The following is a 15547-nucleotide window of genomic DNA, read 5'->3' as shown; positions in this document are numbered from 1 at the left end:
CAGTCTTCTTCGTATGATCATCATTCGGAGGAGAGTGATCAACATTCTTTATTAGCGAGTTGTGTTTATCTTCTTTAACTTCTTCTTCTTCTTTTCCCTATTTCATGAATGACAACCCAATTGTATTCACGAACCCTGTAGCCATACAATCTAATTTCTCAAAGACTTTGATAATCAATCAATACATTTTTTGGGTAGAGCTTCCAAAACTGTGTTGATTTCAGCAATTTCAAGATTTTATCTATTTTCTTGATATATTGTCCCATCTTTCTCAGTTTACTCTCTGGGCCACTCGGTCATTTCAAGAAAATTATGGGAGATTTTTGTGTAAACACTTGCCATGATGAGGATGTTAACCTGATAGTGGCAAAGGTTCTATCATAATTATTTAAATCCATTACCATGTTTCTTTCCAAGTTCAGCAAAGAACAATGCAAAAGCTTCTTTAACATGCATCTTGTGTGCAGAAAGCTCTTTGGAGATCTTTGCAATAGATGTGGAAACAAAGGTTTATAGTTCCTTAAACTTCTATAGTTGGGCTTCTTCGGCTATGGAAGAAGTGGAGAGAACGTTCTAAAGAGCTACTTTTAGTTCCTCGGGGGTGAACGAATTTGATTCTGAAGGAGCGGGCATTGACATTTGTTGAACAATGTGATCAAGATTGGTTTCCAGAATCTTGAGATTTCCAAAGGAGGGTACTGATCCAGCTATGCACTAGTATTATTTGGACACTTAATTTGTGGAGTTGGAGGAAGATTCAACATGCACAATGTGAGGCTTCTGATCTATAGTGGTCTTTGGAATTGGTCGAGGATTAATGAAGATGCTTGGCATGATTCCAACTGACTCATACACATATTATTCTGAGTTATTTCCAAAGACACCATCTCTAGAGCTGAGTTGAATGTCAGTTAGAGTCTTAGATGAGGACTTATGTGTTGTGGAAGTTTTCGAAATAGATTTCGAGGCTTCATCTTCTTTTTGTTGCCGCAAAAGTTCTTCTGTGAGAGATTTCGTTCGAGCGTTTTCATCAGCAGCCTTGATCCATTCTTCTTCGGCTTGCTTGTCAGTAGATTCTTTTGCGAGTCTTTCTCTTTCCATCTTTTCAATGAGTTCTTGGAGTACTTTCTTCTAAATATCAGTTTTCTTCTGTTTGGCTTCTTTATCATCTTTTTCGTTAGCTTCTCCCTCTCTCAGTTTTTTTCTTCTTCTCTTACTTTGTCTTCATTCATCTCTTTCTCTCATCATATCTTGGCTACAATTGCTTTACTTCTTTCAGAGGAAGAAGATCCTTATAGAGATTTGATTTTCTTTGGAGAAGGATCAGGAGAAAATTTTCATGTAAGAGATTATGTTAAGGGGTTATTAAACACACATACATATATGTACCAGTCGTTCCTTAGAACTATATTCAAGAAAAGATAGATATCATAGTTTCTATCTATCCACACTAACATGATGATTTTTATGGTAATCTTGATAGGATTTCCTATGGATATGTCTATAGTTTTGGCATCATAGTTTTATCTAAAGCAATGGCTTCAGAAGTGAAGTGTATGCAGAAATGAATAAGATTTTCTCTTCTAGATACAAAGTAATTGACCTAAAGGAGTGTCCATTTAGGGATGAGTAGACAAAGTAACCCCAACATTTTTTTTGAAAAAATATGTCTATTGAAGCAAACTTATCCCATTTAATCTTTGAGACACCTTCTCGTTAAGGAGGTGAATAGTTGGCTTTAGGTTCCTTTGACCTATGGGAATGTATTTTATCACCCCCAGACTGTTGGGAGTTTATGGTATGTGATAGGAAATGCAATTTGGGAGTAGGGGAGGTGATAGTAGAATCCTTTGTCCTTTTGTCAACTTTCTTTTTCGTCGCAATGGACTTTTTCTTCATGGGAGAATCTTTTAAATTCGGTCATGGAGGCTTGTTGTAAAGTTCTTTCCGAGGACTGCACAAGGGGGGTTTATACACAGGCTTCAGAGGAGTAGATGTGCTTGGATTCTTTGATCAGGTTCCTCATTTTCCCATTGTTGCAGGTTGAAGAAGGTAAGACGAACTATTTGAAACGAGGAGAGAAAGAGGTCAGAAAAGGTTTGTGAGAGTAGGTCACAATGTGGGAGAGAAAAGCGGTATTTAAGGGTTTTGAATCAACCAAATAAGATCATGAACCATCAGATCTTTAATTAAAAAGATTAATTTTAAAGTGATAAGTAAAGAGCATTAATGATAATGGCATATCCATTTAATGAAATGTTTATTATTTCGGTTTATCGATGTATAAAACCCAAATTGATGTGAACCAAAACTGTTTTTTTGAAGTTACCTTTTTCTAAAAAAGTTGCAGTCTTGGAGAGAAAGAAAAACTTGATTGAGTAATGTGTGTCTTTTATTCAGCTTTTGAATAGACAATGTTTTGAAATTAAATGTAACCGTTTATGATTTGATAAACCTTATTTTGAGAGGACAAAATATTTATAGGAGTAAATTTCGTTAAAATTTAATTGGTACAATTTCGTATATTTCTTTATTAAACAGTTAAATATCGTATTTGCCCGACTTAAACTCTAAATGTCATATTTTCCCTTCTTAATGTTTTAAAATATCAAATTTTCCTAAATCTATTTTTTCACTAGTTTTTGTTACTTAATAATCCTTTTTTTATAATTTTAAATCATTATAATTGAAAAAAATAACAAAATTAGGCAATAACGCTCGTACCTTCTAAAGGCAGATTATAATGGTAATTAAATAACAGGATCTTATTTTACCTTATATTGGTAATCAAGTACTAGAATCTTATTTCACCTTTGACCATCTTCCTCATGATCTCCAGATTGTCTTCCTCCTTCTTGCCCTGTCACACCTTTCTTCTTGAAAACAAATATTAGCTTCATTATGTAGAAGTAGAACTATCTCGAAAGTAGAAACTATGATAGGGTTGGCATTGAGAACTTGATTAGGGAAAAGTATGAAGAAAAGAGATGGGCTGCTAAAGATAGAATACCTAATTCACCCTCAGATGTTTCAAGAAAACAATGCCCCTACACAATTTCAGAAACCTACTGAAAGATGTACCCCATCAAATGAAAAAGAAATTTTAGACACGTGTCATAAAGACCGACATGCCCGCTACAAAAACCAGTCTTACTGTGCCTCCAAAAGAATCTGAACCCGTACGTTAAACATCTTAGAACTTGTTTTAAAAGATTTTTCTGTGATAATGGTAATTTGTTTCTAAATTTTTATGATACCGACTTAAATATAGATAACTATTTTTTTTTTATTTGGGAAACATATTGAAGTAAACAAAGATCACTTATATGAAATGTTATATAGGAGAGTTTTATACATGTAGGTATGCTTGTTCTTGAACAAAAACTCAAGGCATAGTAATTTTAATAATAAAAATTACATGATTAGGTAAATTTGCATAAGGCTTGTTGCTGTTAGCCTTCATGATTAACACTATTTTAAGTTTAGGTTGGGAAAATAGGATATTTAACCATTTAATAAGGGTATATATGAAAGTCCCCCTAAAATTTAATACAAATCATAAGAACTCTATTTATTATTATACCTTTTTCTTCTTGTGCAAATGACTTCTTCTGATAGAAGTGGATGTAATGAACTTGTGTACAAAATTCTAAAAAAAAAGTTAGACAAAATAAAAAACCTAAAAATAATTCTTATGTGTGAAAAAGATGACAGGGTCTTTCAAAATTGTTTCTGATATATTTTGCTGATGGACATGGAACAACTTCTCTGAAGAGGTATTAGAAAAGTCCATAGATATAAGAGACCTCGGACAAAGAGTTATATTAGTTTAACATGTTGGGATCAGGATTGAGCATCCCAAGATGTTAAGGAAGTTATTCAAGATTATTTGATCAAGAGCCTTTATAAAAACATTTGAAATTTCTAAAGTCATAGGAATGATAATAATTTCAATGTTTCCATTCAAGATGTTATCTTTAAAAAATGACATTGAATGTCAATATGTTTGGTCATAGAGTTTTAAATTGGGTTATGAGAAATTGCAATAGTACTCTTAGAATCACATTAAATTGGTATCTTTAACATACGATATCCATAGTCCAGAAGTTGTGACTTCATCCAAAGGACTTGAGAGCAACAACTTGTAGCAACGACATATTCTACTTCAGCAGCGGAAAGTGAGACACAATATTTTTCTTTGAAGGACAACTAACAAGTCATCCTCATAAGAATTAACATTCTCAAGATGCGCTTTTGCAATCAAGTTGGCATTCGGCATGATCATAATCATTGAAGGCTTGAAAATGCAAGTCATATCCAGTTGGATACCATGAACCTAGGGATTTTGTTCCCCGAAGATATTTGTGAATTGTTTTTCACTGTAATGAGATGGGATGCCTTAGAGTTTTCTTAATATCGAGCACATTGGTAAGTGGTGAACATGATATCATGTTTGGTGTTTGTGAGGTATAGAAGAGATCCAATCATTCAATGGTAAGTCTTTTGATCAAATGATTCTCTAGATGGATCAGCAGACATTTTTGTAGCGAAGGACATGGGTATTATTGATGATGCATAATTGTAAAAAAAAAATACTTCTTAAGTAGTTTAGAAATGTATTTCTCTTGATGAAGAATGGTACCTCGTAGATTTTGTTTAACTTGTAGACCTAGAAAGAAATTCATTTCACAAATCATGTTCATTTTAAATTTACTTACCATGAGATTTGAAATGTCACCAACCATGGATTCATCAGTGGATCCGAAGATGATATTGTCACCATAAATTTGCAAAAGCATCATATGCTTCGGATTAGATCATCGAAATAAAGTTAGATTGATAAATCCTATGATAAATCTAGAATCTTCCAAGAACTTTGTTAATGTCTCATACCAAGCACAAGGAGCTTTTTTGAGAGAATAAACACCTTTCATATGTTTGTACTTGTGGTTTGGAAGATCTAACTTTTCAAAGCATGGAGGTTGTTGAAGGTATACTTCTTCTTTTAGTTCTCTATTGAGAAAAGTACTTTTAACGCCCATTTTATGTACTTTGATGTCCTTGAGAGCTGCATAATCCAGGAAAATATGAATAAACTCTAGTCTTGTAGCATGAGCATATACTTCATCATATTCAATGCCTTCTTATTGATTATAGCCCTTTACAACTAATCTAGCTTTGTTCCTTATAACAATTCCTAAGTCATCATTTTTTTTTCAAAATACCCAATGAGTTCTAATAAATTATTGATGCTTTGAGGGATCTACAAAAATCAAAACCTTATTTCTTTTAAATTCAGTCAGATCTTCTTTCATAGTTGTGATCATGTTAGAATTTTCTAATGCATTATGGATTTTCTTGGCTTTAACTAATGAGATACATTCAAAATAGTGACCTTCATCTTGAATGGATTTGGTTGATCTTGTTTGAGCACAAACAATAGAATTGCCAATGACTTGATTTGGAGGATGATATTTAGTCCAAATATGAAGATGAAGAGTATAATGATTGACTGCAACAGTTGATGTGATATATTGAGTTTCACCATGAGAATCTCCACAGACAATCTCGATAGGAATCAGAGGCTCCTCCTGAATACTTTACCTCCTAGGAGATGTGTTGTCAGAGTGCTCCTCCTCAAAATTTGAATTCCTTGAACAAAGAGATGAGTTGGTATTCTACCTTGTGACACCCCCCATTTTCATAACCAAAAAAAGAACTTCTTTATGCTTTCAAAATTCATAATATATTTTATTTCTGGAAATTCCCAATGTATTACAATGTTTTGATCGTCTCAAAATAAATAAAACTTTAAGGATGTCATAATCAATACATAAAATCTTTTACAACATAAGGACCTAGGGTTCCTAAACACTATTGTCGGTCTTCTCTTCAGTCACTTGGCATATAAATCTTCAACAGTCTTAACACCGCTACCTGTAATGCATATAACTGAGTGGGTCGGATATATCATATCTATACGACAATCTACCCCATCATGTCGATCCTTACATACTAATCCTATACAATGACCTTACAAAATTTAACCAGTTGGATCAATGTGAGCAAAAGGTTGACTATGTTGCTTCAGGGATTCCCTAGAAACAAGCAAGGATCAGTAAAGACAACAAATGATAGGAATGGAGTACCTGAATGAACATGCAATCCTCATTACTGGATTAGTATAACTCATTAACACCGCAAGGCAGTTAAGTTAAGGGTAGTCATCTATAATCCACTAGATGACTATGACTAGTTATGGTCTGATCCCAAGTGTTATAGAATAGAGTTCCACACTTGGAACCACCCTATCTGGCAAGATAACATCAGACATACCTAGTAGTGGTCCAATACATACAAACCCTATTTTATAGTCTATGAAGTTCCCTGGATTACTTCGTGAATGGAAACCCTAACATACAAAGCTCGTCAGATCACTTTGTAAATGGAAACGATGACTAACAAGACTTATCAAAAGAAAAACGAGGGGGAAACATTAATACAACATTATTGCATGTGAAACATACCCTATCTATTATTACTGTCATCGAATAGAATTTTAGGAGGGGAATATAATAGCCTTGTACGTAAAACATACCCTTATGATCATCAATATCATAAAAAAAAAAAAATTACTTTCTGTTCCCATCTCACACGTACCCTTAATATGATGCTACCGAATATTTAACTTAATTCCAACTAAGCATCCTTTGTAAGCTTTATCTCATCCTAGGCAAAACTATAGTGTTTAAAATCAACTTCCAATACCAACTCTGCTTAGGAAACACTATCCTAATTTAGTGTATATATATTTAACACTGAGTGTTGGGTACTAGTCTATATTTATCTTCTCAGTAATAATACTCTAGAAGTAGATCAATCATTATTATGACATGAAATCATTGGTAAATCTTGTTTATACGTTCATAATAATTATAATGAACTTAAACATATGTTACACTTAAGGCATAGCAAGTGTAGCTTAACTTACAGAGTTTCTAGTGAAAACCGGGAAAGTCGCTAGAAGAATCCCGACCTGAAAGCTCCTTTTTTTCAGGCTTGTTGATATCTCAGAGCCTCACTAACGTACTCCAAAGACTCAAAAAAGCCGAGCCTTAAATCAGAAGAATTTTCATATAGAAGATGATGTATCGGTGTGTGAATTATGCAAAATTCGACCTCTATTTATAGGATGTTAGGAGGGATACGCCATGTCTATCTCTGTGGGCGTGTCATGCCTTTGCAATGTCGCTCTAATCTTGTGCCGCCATGTATCATAAATGTACTGGTCCACCGGACGCCTTCCAGAACATTTCAACGTGTCCAGTTTTTGTGGCGTCACATGTCACATGCTCATCGGGCCACATCATCATGTCGGTTTAAGACTCCAGTTGCAGCCTTGCCACGTGGCGCACTCTCGGGCCGCCACATTATCAGGTCAGATATACTCGTAAATATTCAAATGACCATAACTTTTGCATTCCACTGTTCTTTATATCCTCAAAATCATCTCGATGAGCACTACAACTTTCCTTTGGCTCTCAACAGATAATTACCAATTTATTTTAAATTCATATTTTATAGCGCTTACACTGTTAAAATCTATATGAAAATCATAACTCTTTTAAACGAACTCTATTCTTGACTGTCTTTATTGTTGGATAAGGTGTCTAAGTCCATAACTTATTTGGTATATACTTGACCCGACCCGACATGGTCCATTTGGGTTGCACTTCACCCAAACTATTTATGGATAATTTTATGAGAATTGTATACTTACGATTTGTCAATATATTATAAGTTATAATATATTATTATAAATCATGTTATTTAATTAGTTTTAATCTTGAATTAATTTAGTGATTAAAAGGAAGACTAATTAAATCATGGGCTATTACATTTATATGGTGTGGGCTAATACTCATTTGTTAAGGGTTTCACCCTAACCATGCACACTATATAAACAAGCTTATGCTGCATGAAAAACCAACCTAGTGTGTGTGTAGTGTTGGCCGATTTCTAAGTGTTAGTATAATCTCTCATATATTTTCCAAGTTTGTGGTGATTTGTGATTTCCATTTGAGGCATTCACATTATTGGTGCTTGGCTCTCAAACTCCAAGGAATCAACAATCAACAAAAGGTATGTAATTCATCTAGTTCTTTTATGTTTAAAAGTACCCCATGCCATGCTAGATAGGTTATAAACCTTGGAAAATAATATTTTGCATGTACCTTAGAAAAACATAGATCCAAGGTTTATTAGGGTTGCATGTACACTTAGGAAGTGTTAGAATGCTCAAAACCCAATAGTGGTATCAGAGCCTAGGCTTGTTTGTTTGATACTTGATGCAAAATAGTGAAACAAAAGTCGATATTCTTGTTGTCTACATGATGAGCTCGCCGAGTCCATGGGGGGACTCACCGAGTTCATGACCAAATTCATCCTACTCGTCGATTAGGTTCGTGCACTCGGCGAGTAGAAGCCTCAGATTACAGATTTTCTACTTTAGCTATTGGAAATGGACTAGAAACATTACCCTAAACTATTTTGGTGTTTTAAAACTTGTTTTGGTTGGTGTAATGATTGTTCTAATCCATTTACAATAGCGTATATCAAAATTTCATGCTTTGTGTATGTTCATATAATTTTTGAAACTTTGATGATCATTTTCATGTTCTTATGAATTTAGAAGATGATAGGAATTATTTGCTGAATTGTTTAGGATTAATTCTTAATCATTTATGTGTTTAAATGGAGTCTATAATTTGTCCTCAAGTTATGGATATCCAAAAGTCACCTCTTTTAAACACATATTTAAAACACATAAGTTACATAAAAATGAATAGTCTTCATTTTTATGAACCTTTAATTCATAAGTTATGAAATGAAAAGTTGTGAATGGTTACAAAACTTGCCCTCAAGTTTTGGAATTTGTAAAGTTTCACACACTTTAATTAACTTTAATTCCAACCCTTAGAGTTTTAATAGTTAAAATTCAACACTTATACTATTTATAACATTAATGGTTAATTATATATATATATATATATATATATATATATATATATATATATATATATATATATATATATATATATATATATATATATATATATATATATATATATATATATATAAGAATTAGTCGTTTTACCATTAGTAGGCCTCATTCAAGAAGCCGGTCTATAAGGGGGGTATAAGGTTGTTTCCTATAAATGGCAGCTTAATGGGTATCCACTCTCACCCACCGCTTCCTTGATCGGTGGAGGGTCGTTAGCCGAACGGGTAGAACAATGACTTTAAATTCTCATTAAAAGTATAATGATTATTATAAAGTAACTAAACATTTTTAATTCTCAATCTTAGTTACTCTAGGAAAAATGTGAACATGGTGCTAGTCCATGGAATTCACACTTTGTACGTTACCAAGTCTTTGGTGGAGCGTGTGTGGTTAACTGGCACACTAACTTGGACTAGCAAGGAATTACGAAGGGTGACTTAATGTTTGTCATAGATCAATGGAGCATGTGTGGTTAACCGGAACATTGATTAGGTGATAATATTAAGGGTACCAAGTGACTTAGCATGGTTATTCACACCTTGTTTTGTGATCCTCGGCATCCCAGTCACAAAACTTGAAGGGCACAATCGAGATTGAAACATGCCACTGAAAAGTTCAATGAATCTCAAAAGAATCTAGGAATTTCAAATCCAATTAAAACCTAATAATTCATTTCGTCTTTCATGGTGGAAATTGGTGAATCGTTATTCACCTACCTTTCAAATATGTTATTACTTAGATTACGGCATCCCTCTTCTAAGTATAATATATTGTGATTGGATCCTAGCCTTAATATTAAATTTGGGTGTCTAATTAAGGAATCTATATATCTAATCTAAACTTGCTTTCTTCTTTCAGATGTCTTCCAACAACAATGCTTCGGGCTCTAACCCAACTGACTCTTTCTCTCTCATGAATCTTTGTGGGAGACTCATCTTTGATGGTTCCAACTTCATGGACTGGATTAGGAACATCAGGATGATTACTCGTTATGAGGACAAAGAATACGTCCTCAATAAGGAGTTAAAGGAGCTTGATGAGTCTACTGCTACTCCCGAGGAGATCGCTGAATTCAGGACACATGAGAGAGATGCTACTTAGGTGGCATGCATCATGATGGCCACGATGACAGCCGAGCTCCAAAAGTCCTATGAGGACTTTTACCCTTTTGAGATGCACCAAGTCCTGATGGAAAGGTACCATCAGGGTGCTCTTCAGGAGCGGTATGAAAATATCTCCTTCATGATAACAACCCGCATGAAGGACGGTGAATCTGTCACAGGCCACATGCAAAAGATGCAAAGGTATGTGGACCGTTTGCTCAAGATAAACGTGAACTTCCCTGAGGAGCTGGTAATTGACATCATTTCGCACTCCTTACCTTCTTGTTATGACCAATTTCGTATGACATATCATATGAACAAGGAGGAAGTTACTCTTAGCAAACTTCAAGGACTCTTGAAGACCGCTGAAACCAGTCTCAAGGGTAAGTCGGTTGTTACCTCTACTACTCCTACTCCAACATCTACCCCTGTTTTGGCTATCGGACAAGGCAAAGGGAAAAAGAGGAAGTCCCCTTCGAAGGGTACCAAGGGAAAGTCTCTTGAAGGCTCCTCATCAAGGACCAAGAGCGGTTCCATCACTCCTTCTGCCATTCCTAAGGAAGTTGATTGCTACTATTGCCAGGACAAGGGGCATTGGAAGTGAAACTGCCCTAAGTACTTGCAGGATCTGAAGGATGGGAAAGTGAACCCACCCACGCAGGTATTTACACAATATTGTCTAATAACTCAACATATTCTAACTCTTGGGTGCTTGATACATGATGTGGTATTGATATATGTTCTGATTTGCAGGGCCTAAGAAGAAGTGAGGATGTGGAGCATGGGAAGATAAACTTGATCATGGGGAATAGGAAGGCTTCACCTGTTTCCAAGATTGGAGTTTATACTTTGTTGCTAAATAATGGGTTAAAATTAGATTTGAATAAATGTGTGTACTCGTCTGAAATGGCGAGAAATATTATTTCCTTTCATGGTTTGTACAAACAGGGTTTTACCTTTTCGTTTGATAATGAATGTGGTGGTATTAATGCTTTCTTTAATAATGTGTTTTATTTTAAAGCATTACCTTGTGATGGTGTGTATGAAACTGTGTCGACTATAGACAACTTAGGAAATAATATATTGTATATTGATTCTTCTACTAGCCTAGATAAAGCATCATTTTGGCATTGTCGTCTTGGACATGTAAACAAGAAATGCATAGGCCAACTCCAAAAGAATGGAGTCTTGGAATCATTCGACCTTAAATCGGATGATAGTTGTGAATCTTGTCTACTTGGAAAGATGACAAAATCACCCTTCACTGGTACTTGTGAACGGGGTGAGGGTTTGTTGGACCTAATACATACTAATGTGTGTGGACCATTCAAAACCGCCACAAGGGATGCTAATCGGTATTATGTGACTTTTATTGATGATTTTAGTAGATATGGTTATGTCTACTTAATCAAACATAAGTCAGAAACCTTTGAAAAGTTTAAAGAATTTAAACAGGAAGTAGAAAATCAATTGGGCAGGAACATTAAGATGCTTTGATCCGATCGAGGTGGTGAGTATCTTAGTACCGAGTTCCTTGACTATCTTAAGGAGTGTGGGAGTGTCTCACAATTGACTCCTCCTAGGACACCATAGCTAAATGGTGTAGCTGAGAGGCGTAATTGAACCTTGTTAGACATGGTTTGTTCTATGATGAGTCGAGCTTCACTACCAATCTCTTTTTAGGGGTATGGCTTAGAGACTGCTGCCCATATCCTTAATCTAGTCCCTACAAAGAAGGTTAACAAAACACCTCATGAGATGTGGACTAGGAAGGTTCCCAATTTGGACCACATCAAGATTTGGGGTTGCGAGGCTTTCGTGAGGCATGAAACTCATGATAAACTCAAACCCCGAAGTGAAAGGTGTATTTTCATCGGCTACCCGCAGAAATCCTTCGGTTACCTCTTCTACAGACCCAATGAGAATGTGGTCTTTGTAGCAAGAAGAGGGGTTTTTTGTGAGAGAGAGTTTATGAGCCAAGGAGACAGTGGGAGGCAAATTGACCTTGAAGAAATTCAAGAATCAATTGGTGAAGGAACCTCAGACACTAGTAATGAACCTGAGGAGGAAACTCCTATTGAGCCAGTTGACGGGTCTGTACCTCCGAGACGTTCCACACAGGTTAGGAACACACTTGATTTTTATTATGGTTTTCATATTACTACGAAAGGTGATACATTTATCAGCGATAGTACACTGGTAAATTTGGATGAACCTAAATAGAAGGAGACTATGGACAGCGAGATATAGTCCATGTATGACAGTCAAGTTTGGAACTTGGTTGACAATGTACCAGGCCGTAAAACAGTCAGGTGCAAATGGATCTTCAAGAAGAAGACCGACATGGAAGGAAAAGTGCACACTTATAAGGCTCAACTGGTCGTGAAGGGTTTTACTCAGACTCAGGGTATTGATTATGATGAAACCTTCTCACCGGTAGCAAAGATTAAGTCTATTAGGGTTATGCTAGCCATTGCTGTATTTCATGATTATGAAATATGGCAAATGGATGTCAAAACCGCTTTTCTTAATGGAAAGTTGGCTGAGGATGTGTACATGAATCAGCCAGAGGGTTTTGTCAGTGTAGAATACCCTAATAGAGTGCGCAAGCTTGAGAAATCCATTTATGGATTAAAACAAGCATCTTGTAGCTGGAATCTTTGTTTCGATGAGAAGGTCAAAGAGTTTGGCTTCTCGAGAAGTGAAGATGAGTCTTGCGTGTATGTCAGAGCTAGTGGGAGTATAGTTAACTTCTTGGTACTGTATGTAGATGACATACTAGGAAATGACATCCCAACCTTGCAGGAGGTTAAGTCCTGGCTTGGGAAGTGCTTTGCTATGAAGGACCTAGGGGAAGCTGCCTATGTCCTAGGGATAAGGATATTAAGAGAAAGGAGTAAAAGACTAATTAGACATAGTCATAGTACCTACTTGGATAAGGTGTTGAATAGGTTCAACATGCAGAATTCCAAGAAAGGAGATTTACCGATCCAATGCAATGCCAAACTGAGTAAGACTCAGAGTCCGAGTACAGAGGCTGAGATAGAAGAGATGAGTCGATTACCGTATGCTTCCACTGTGGGCTCGATCATGTATACTATGAATTGTACCCGCCCTGATGTGGCCTTTTCTTTGAGCACGATTGGCAGATATCAGGGGAACCCTAGCAAGGCTCATTGGACCGCGGTAAAGAACATTCTCAAGTACCTGCGAAGGACTAAGCATTGGATCCTTACCCTTGGTGGGAGTGATGACTTAAGAGTATTAGGGTATAGTGATGCTAGTTTTCAGACTGATAGGGATAATTTCCACTCTCAGTCGGGTTGGGTCTTTACCCTACATAGAAGGGCAATCTCTTGGAAGAGTTCCAAGTAGGAGACGGTGGCTGATTCTACTTATGAATCAGAGTATATAGCAGCGAGTGAAGCAACGAAGGAGGCGATATGGCAAAAGAACTTCATCGGAGACCTTGGATTTGTACCAGCTATTAAGGAGCCTATGGAGATTTTTTGTGACAACAATAGTGCGGTTGCCTTAGCCAAGGAACCGAGAGATCATGGCAGATCCCGACACATTGACAGAAAATATCACTTCATAAGACACAAGATAGAAGAAGGACTCCTCGTGGCAAAGAGGGTATCGTCAGATGAGAACCCTGCAGATCCCCTTACGAAGGGACTGACGAGGGTTAAGCATTTACAGCATGCGAGGCGCATCGGGCTGAGGGATGATATTAGTTTTACAGATTAGATAGCCTTTTCTGAAACTTGTAAAATGTAATCGACATTTGATAATGAATAAAATTTGTGATTTATTTATAAGTAAAGTCTTGCTATCATTGTCAATTACTTATTATTGTTTCAGTTTTGCATGTTTTGACTTCCAAAATAATTAATTTATTCAAACCTCCACAATCGGTCATACATCGTAATTGTCATGAATTGGGTTTGTAGATGGCTAAAGGTGTTTAGACATAGGAATGGTTGCTAGAACGTTCATGAGTGCTCATAAGTTATGAGTATTGGAATAAACTCACGCTCACTTGTATCACTTCATGGAATTTATCTCGAGTGATCGTGAAATGATAATATCATATAAGTCTTCAAACCTAGAGATATGAGTTGTTACCTATGAGTTGATTGTGCATTGATTGCACGTAAACACCTCAGTAACTTGATGTTATAAAATGTGCCTTTGTGTACAATTCAACAAGTAGTAGAACAAGCATATGAGTTGAAGTTTATCTGTTCCTTCTAGAAATAGAAGCGATATTTGGGTCCCTCGATGATTTTGTGTTGACCCATGTACCAGGCCCGGTCAGAACTAAATTGATGTGTTCAGTTAAGTTCTTTTTCAAACAAATCGGAAATCCAGAAACAACTGCCAAACAATAAGTAAGACATTGTTCCATGTATTTGTCTGGTTGATATCATGAGAACAGAGGATTATATGATCACTTATCTAAAATGGCGCTTCATAGTTCAACAGAGTTTTCGAGAGCTATGATTGTCGGTTGGTTCCTGAAGTAATATAGGAAAATACAGTTATTAGACTTATCCAAGTGGGAGTCTGTTGGATAAGGTGTCTAAGTCCATAACTTATTTGGTATATACTTGACCCGACCCGACATGGTCCATTTGGGTTGCACTTCACCCAAACTATTTATGGATAATTTTATGAGAATTATGTACTTACGATTTGTTAATATATTATAAGTTATAATATATTAATATAAAGTCATGTTATTTAATTAGTTTTAATCTTGAATTAATTATGAATTAATTTAGTGATTAAAATAAAGACTAATTAAATCGTGGGATATTACATTTATATGGTGTGGGCTAATACTCATTTGTTAATGGGCTAAGCTTATATGGAAGTCCATGGATGATCCATGGAGCTTTAACCCATGGATCCTTGGAAGAGGAAAAGATATGGGTTATTAGGGTTTCACCCTAACCATGCACACTATATAAACAAGCTTATGTTGCATGAAAAACCACCCTAGTGTGTGTGTAAAAGTGGTGGCCGATTTCTAAGTGTTAGTATACTCTGTCATATATTTTCCAAGTTTGTGGTGATTTGTGATTTCCATTTGAGGCATTCACATTATTGGTGCTTGGCTCTCAAACTCCAAGGAATCAACAATCAACAAAAGGTATGTAATTCATCTAGTTCTCTTATGTTTAAAAGTACCCCATGCCATGCTAGATAGGTTATAAACCTTGGAAAATAATATTTTGAATGTACCTTAGACAAACATAGATCCAAGGTTTATTAGGGTTGCATGTACACTTAGGAAGTGTTAGAATGCTCAAAACCCAACATTTATATCGACGGATTCGTATTTACAATATATTCAACTCTCATTTACATTGTT

Source organism: Lactuca saligna, chromosome 6, assembly GCF_052625555.1.
Source record: "Lactuca saligna cultivar CGN05327 chromosome 6, ASM5262555v1, whole genome shotgun sequence".
In the NCBI taxonomy this organism is placed as follows: Eukaryota; Viridiplantae; Streptophyta; class Magnoliopsida; order Asterales; family Asteraceae; genus Lactuca; species Lactuca saligna.
The sequence above is the reverse complement of the archived record's forward strand: the minus strand, read 5'-3'. Positions refer to the sequence as shown.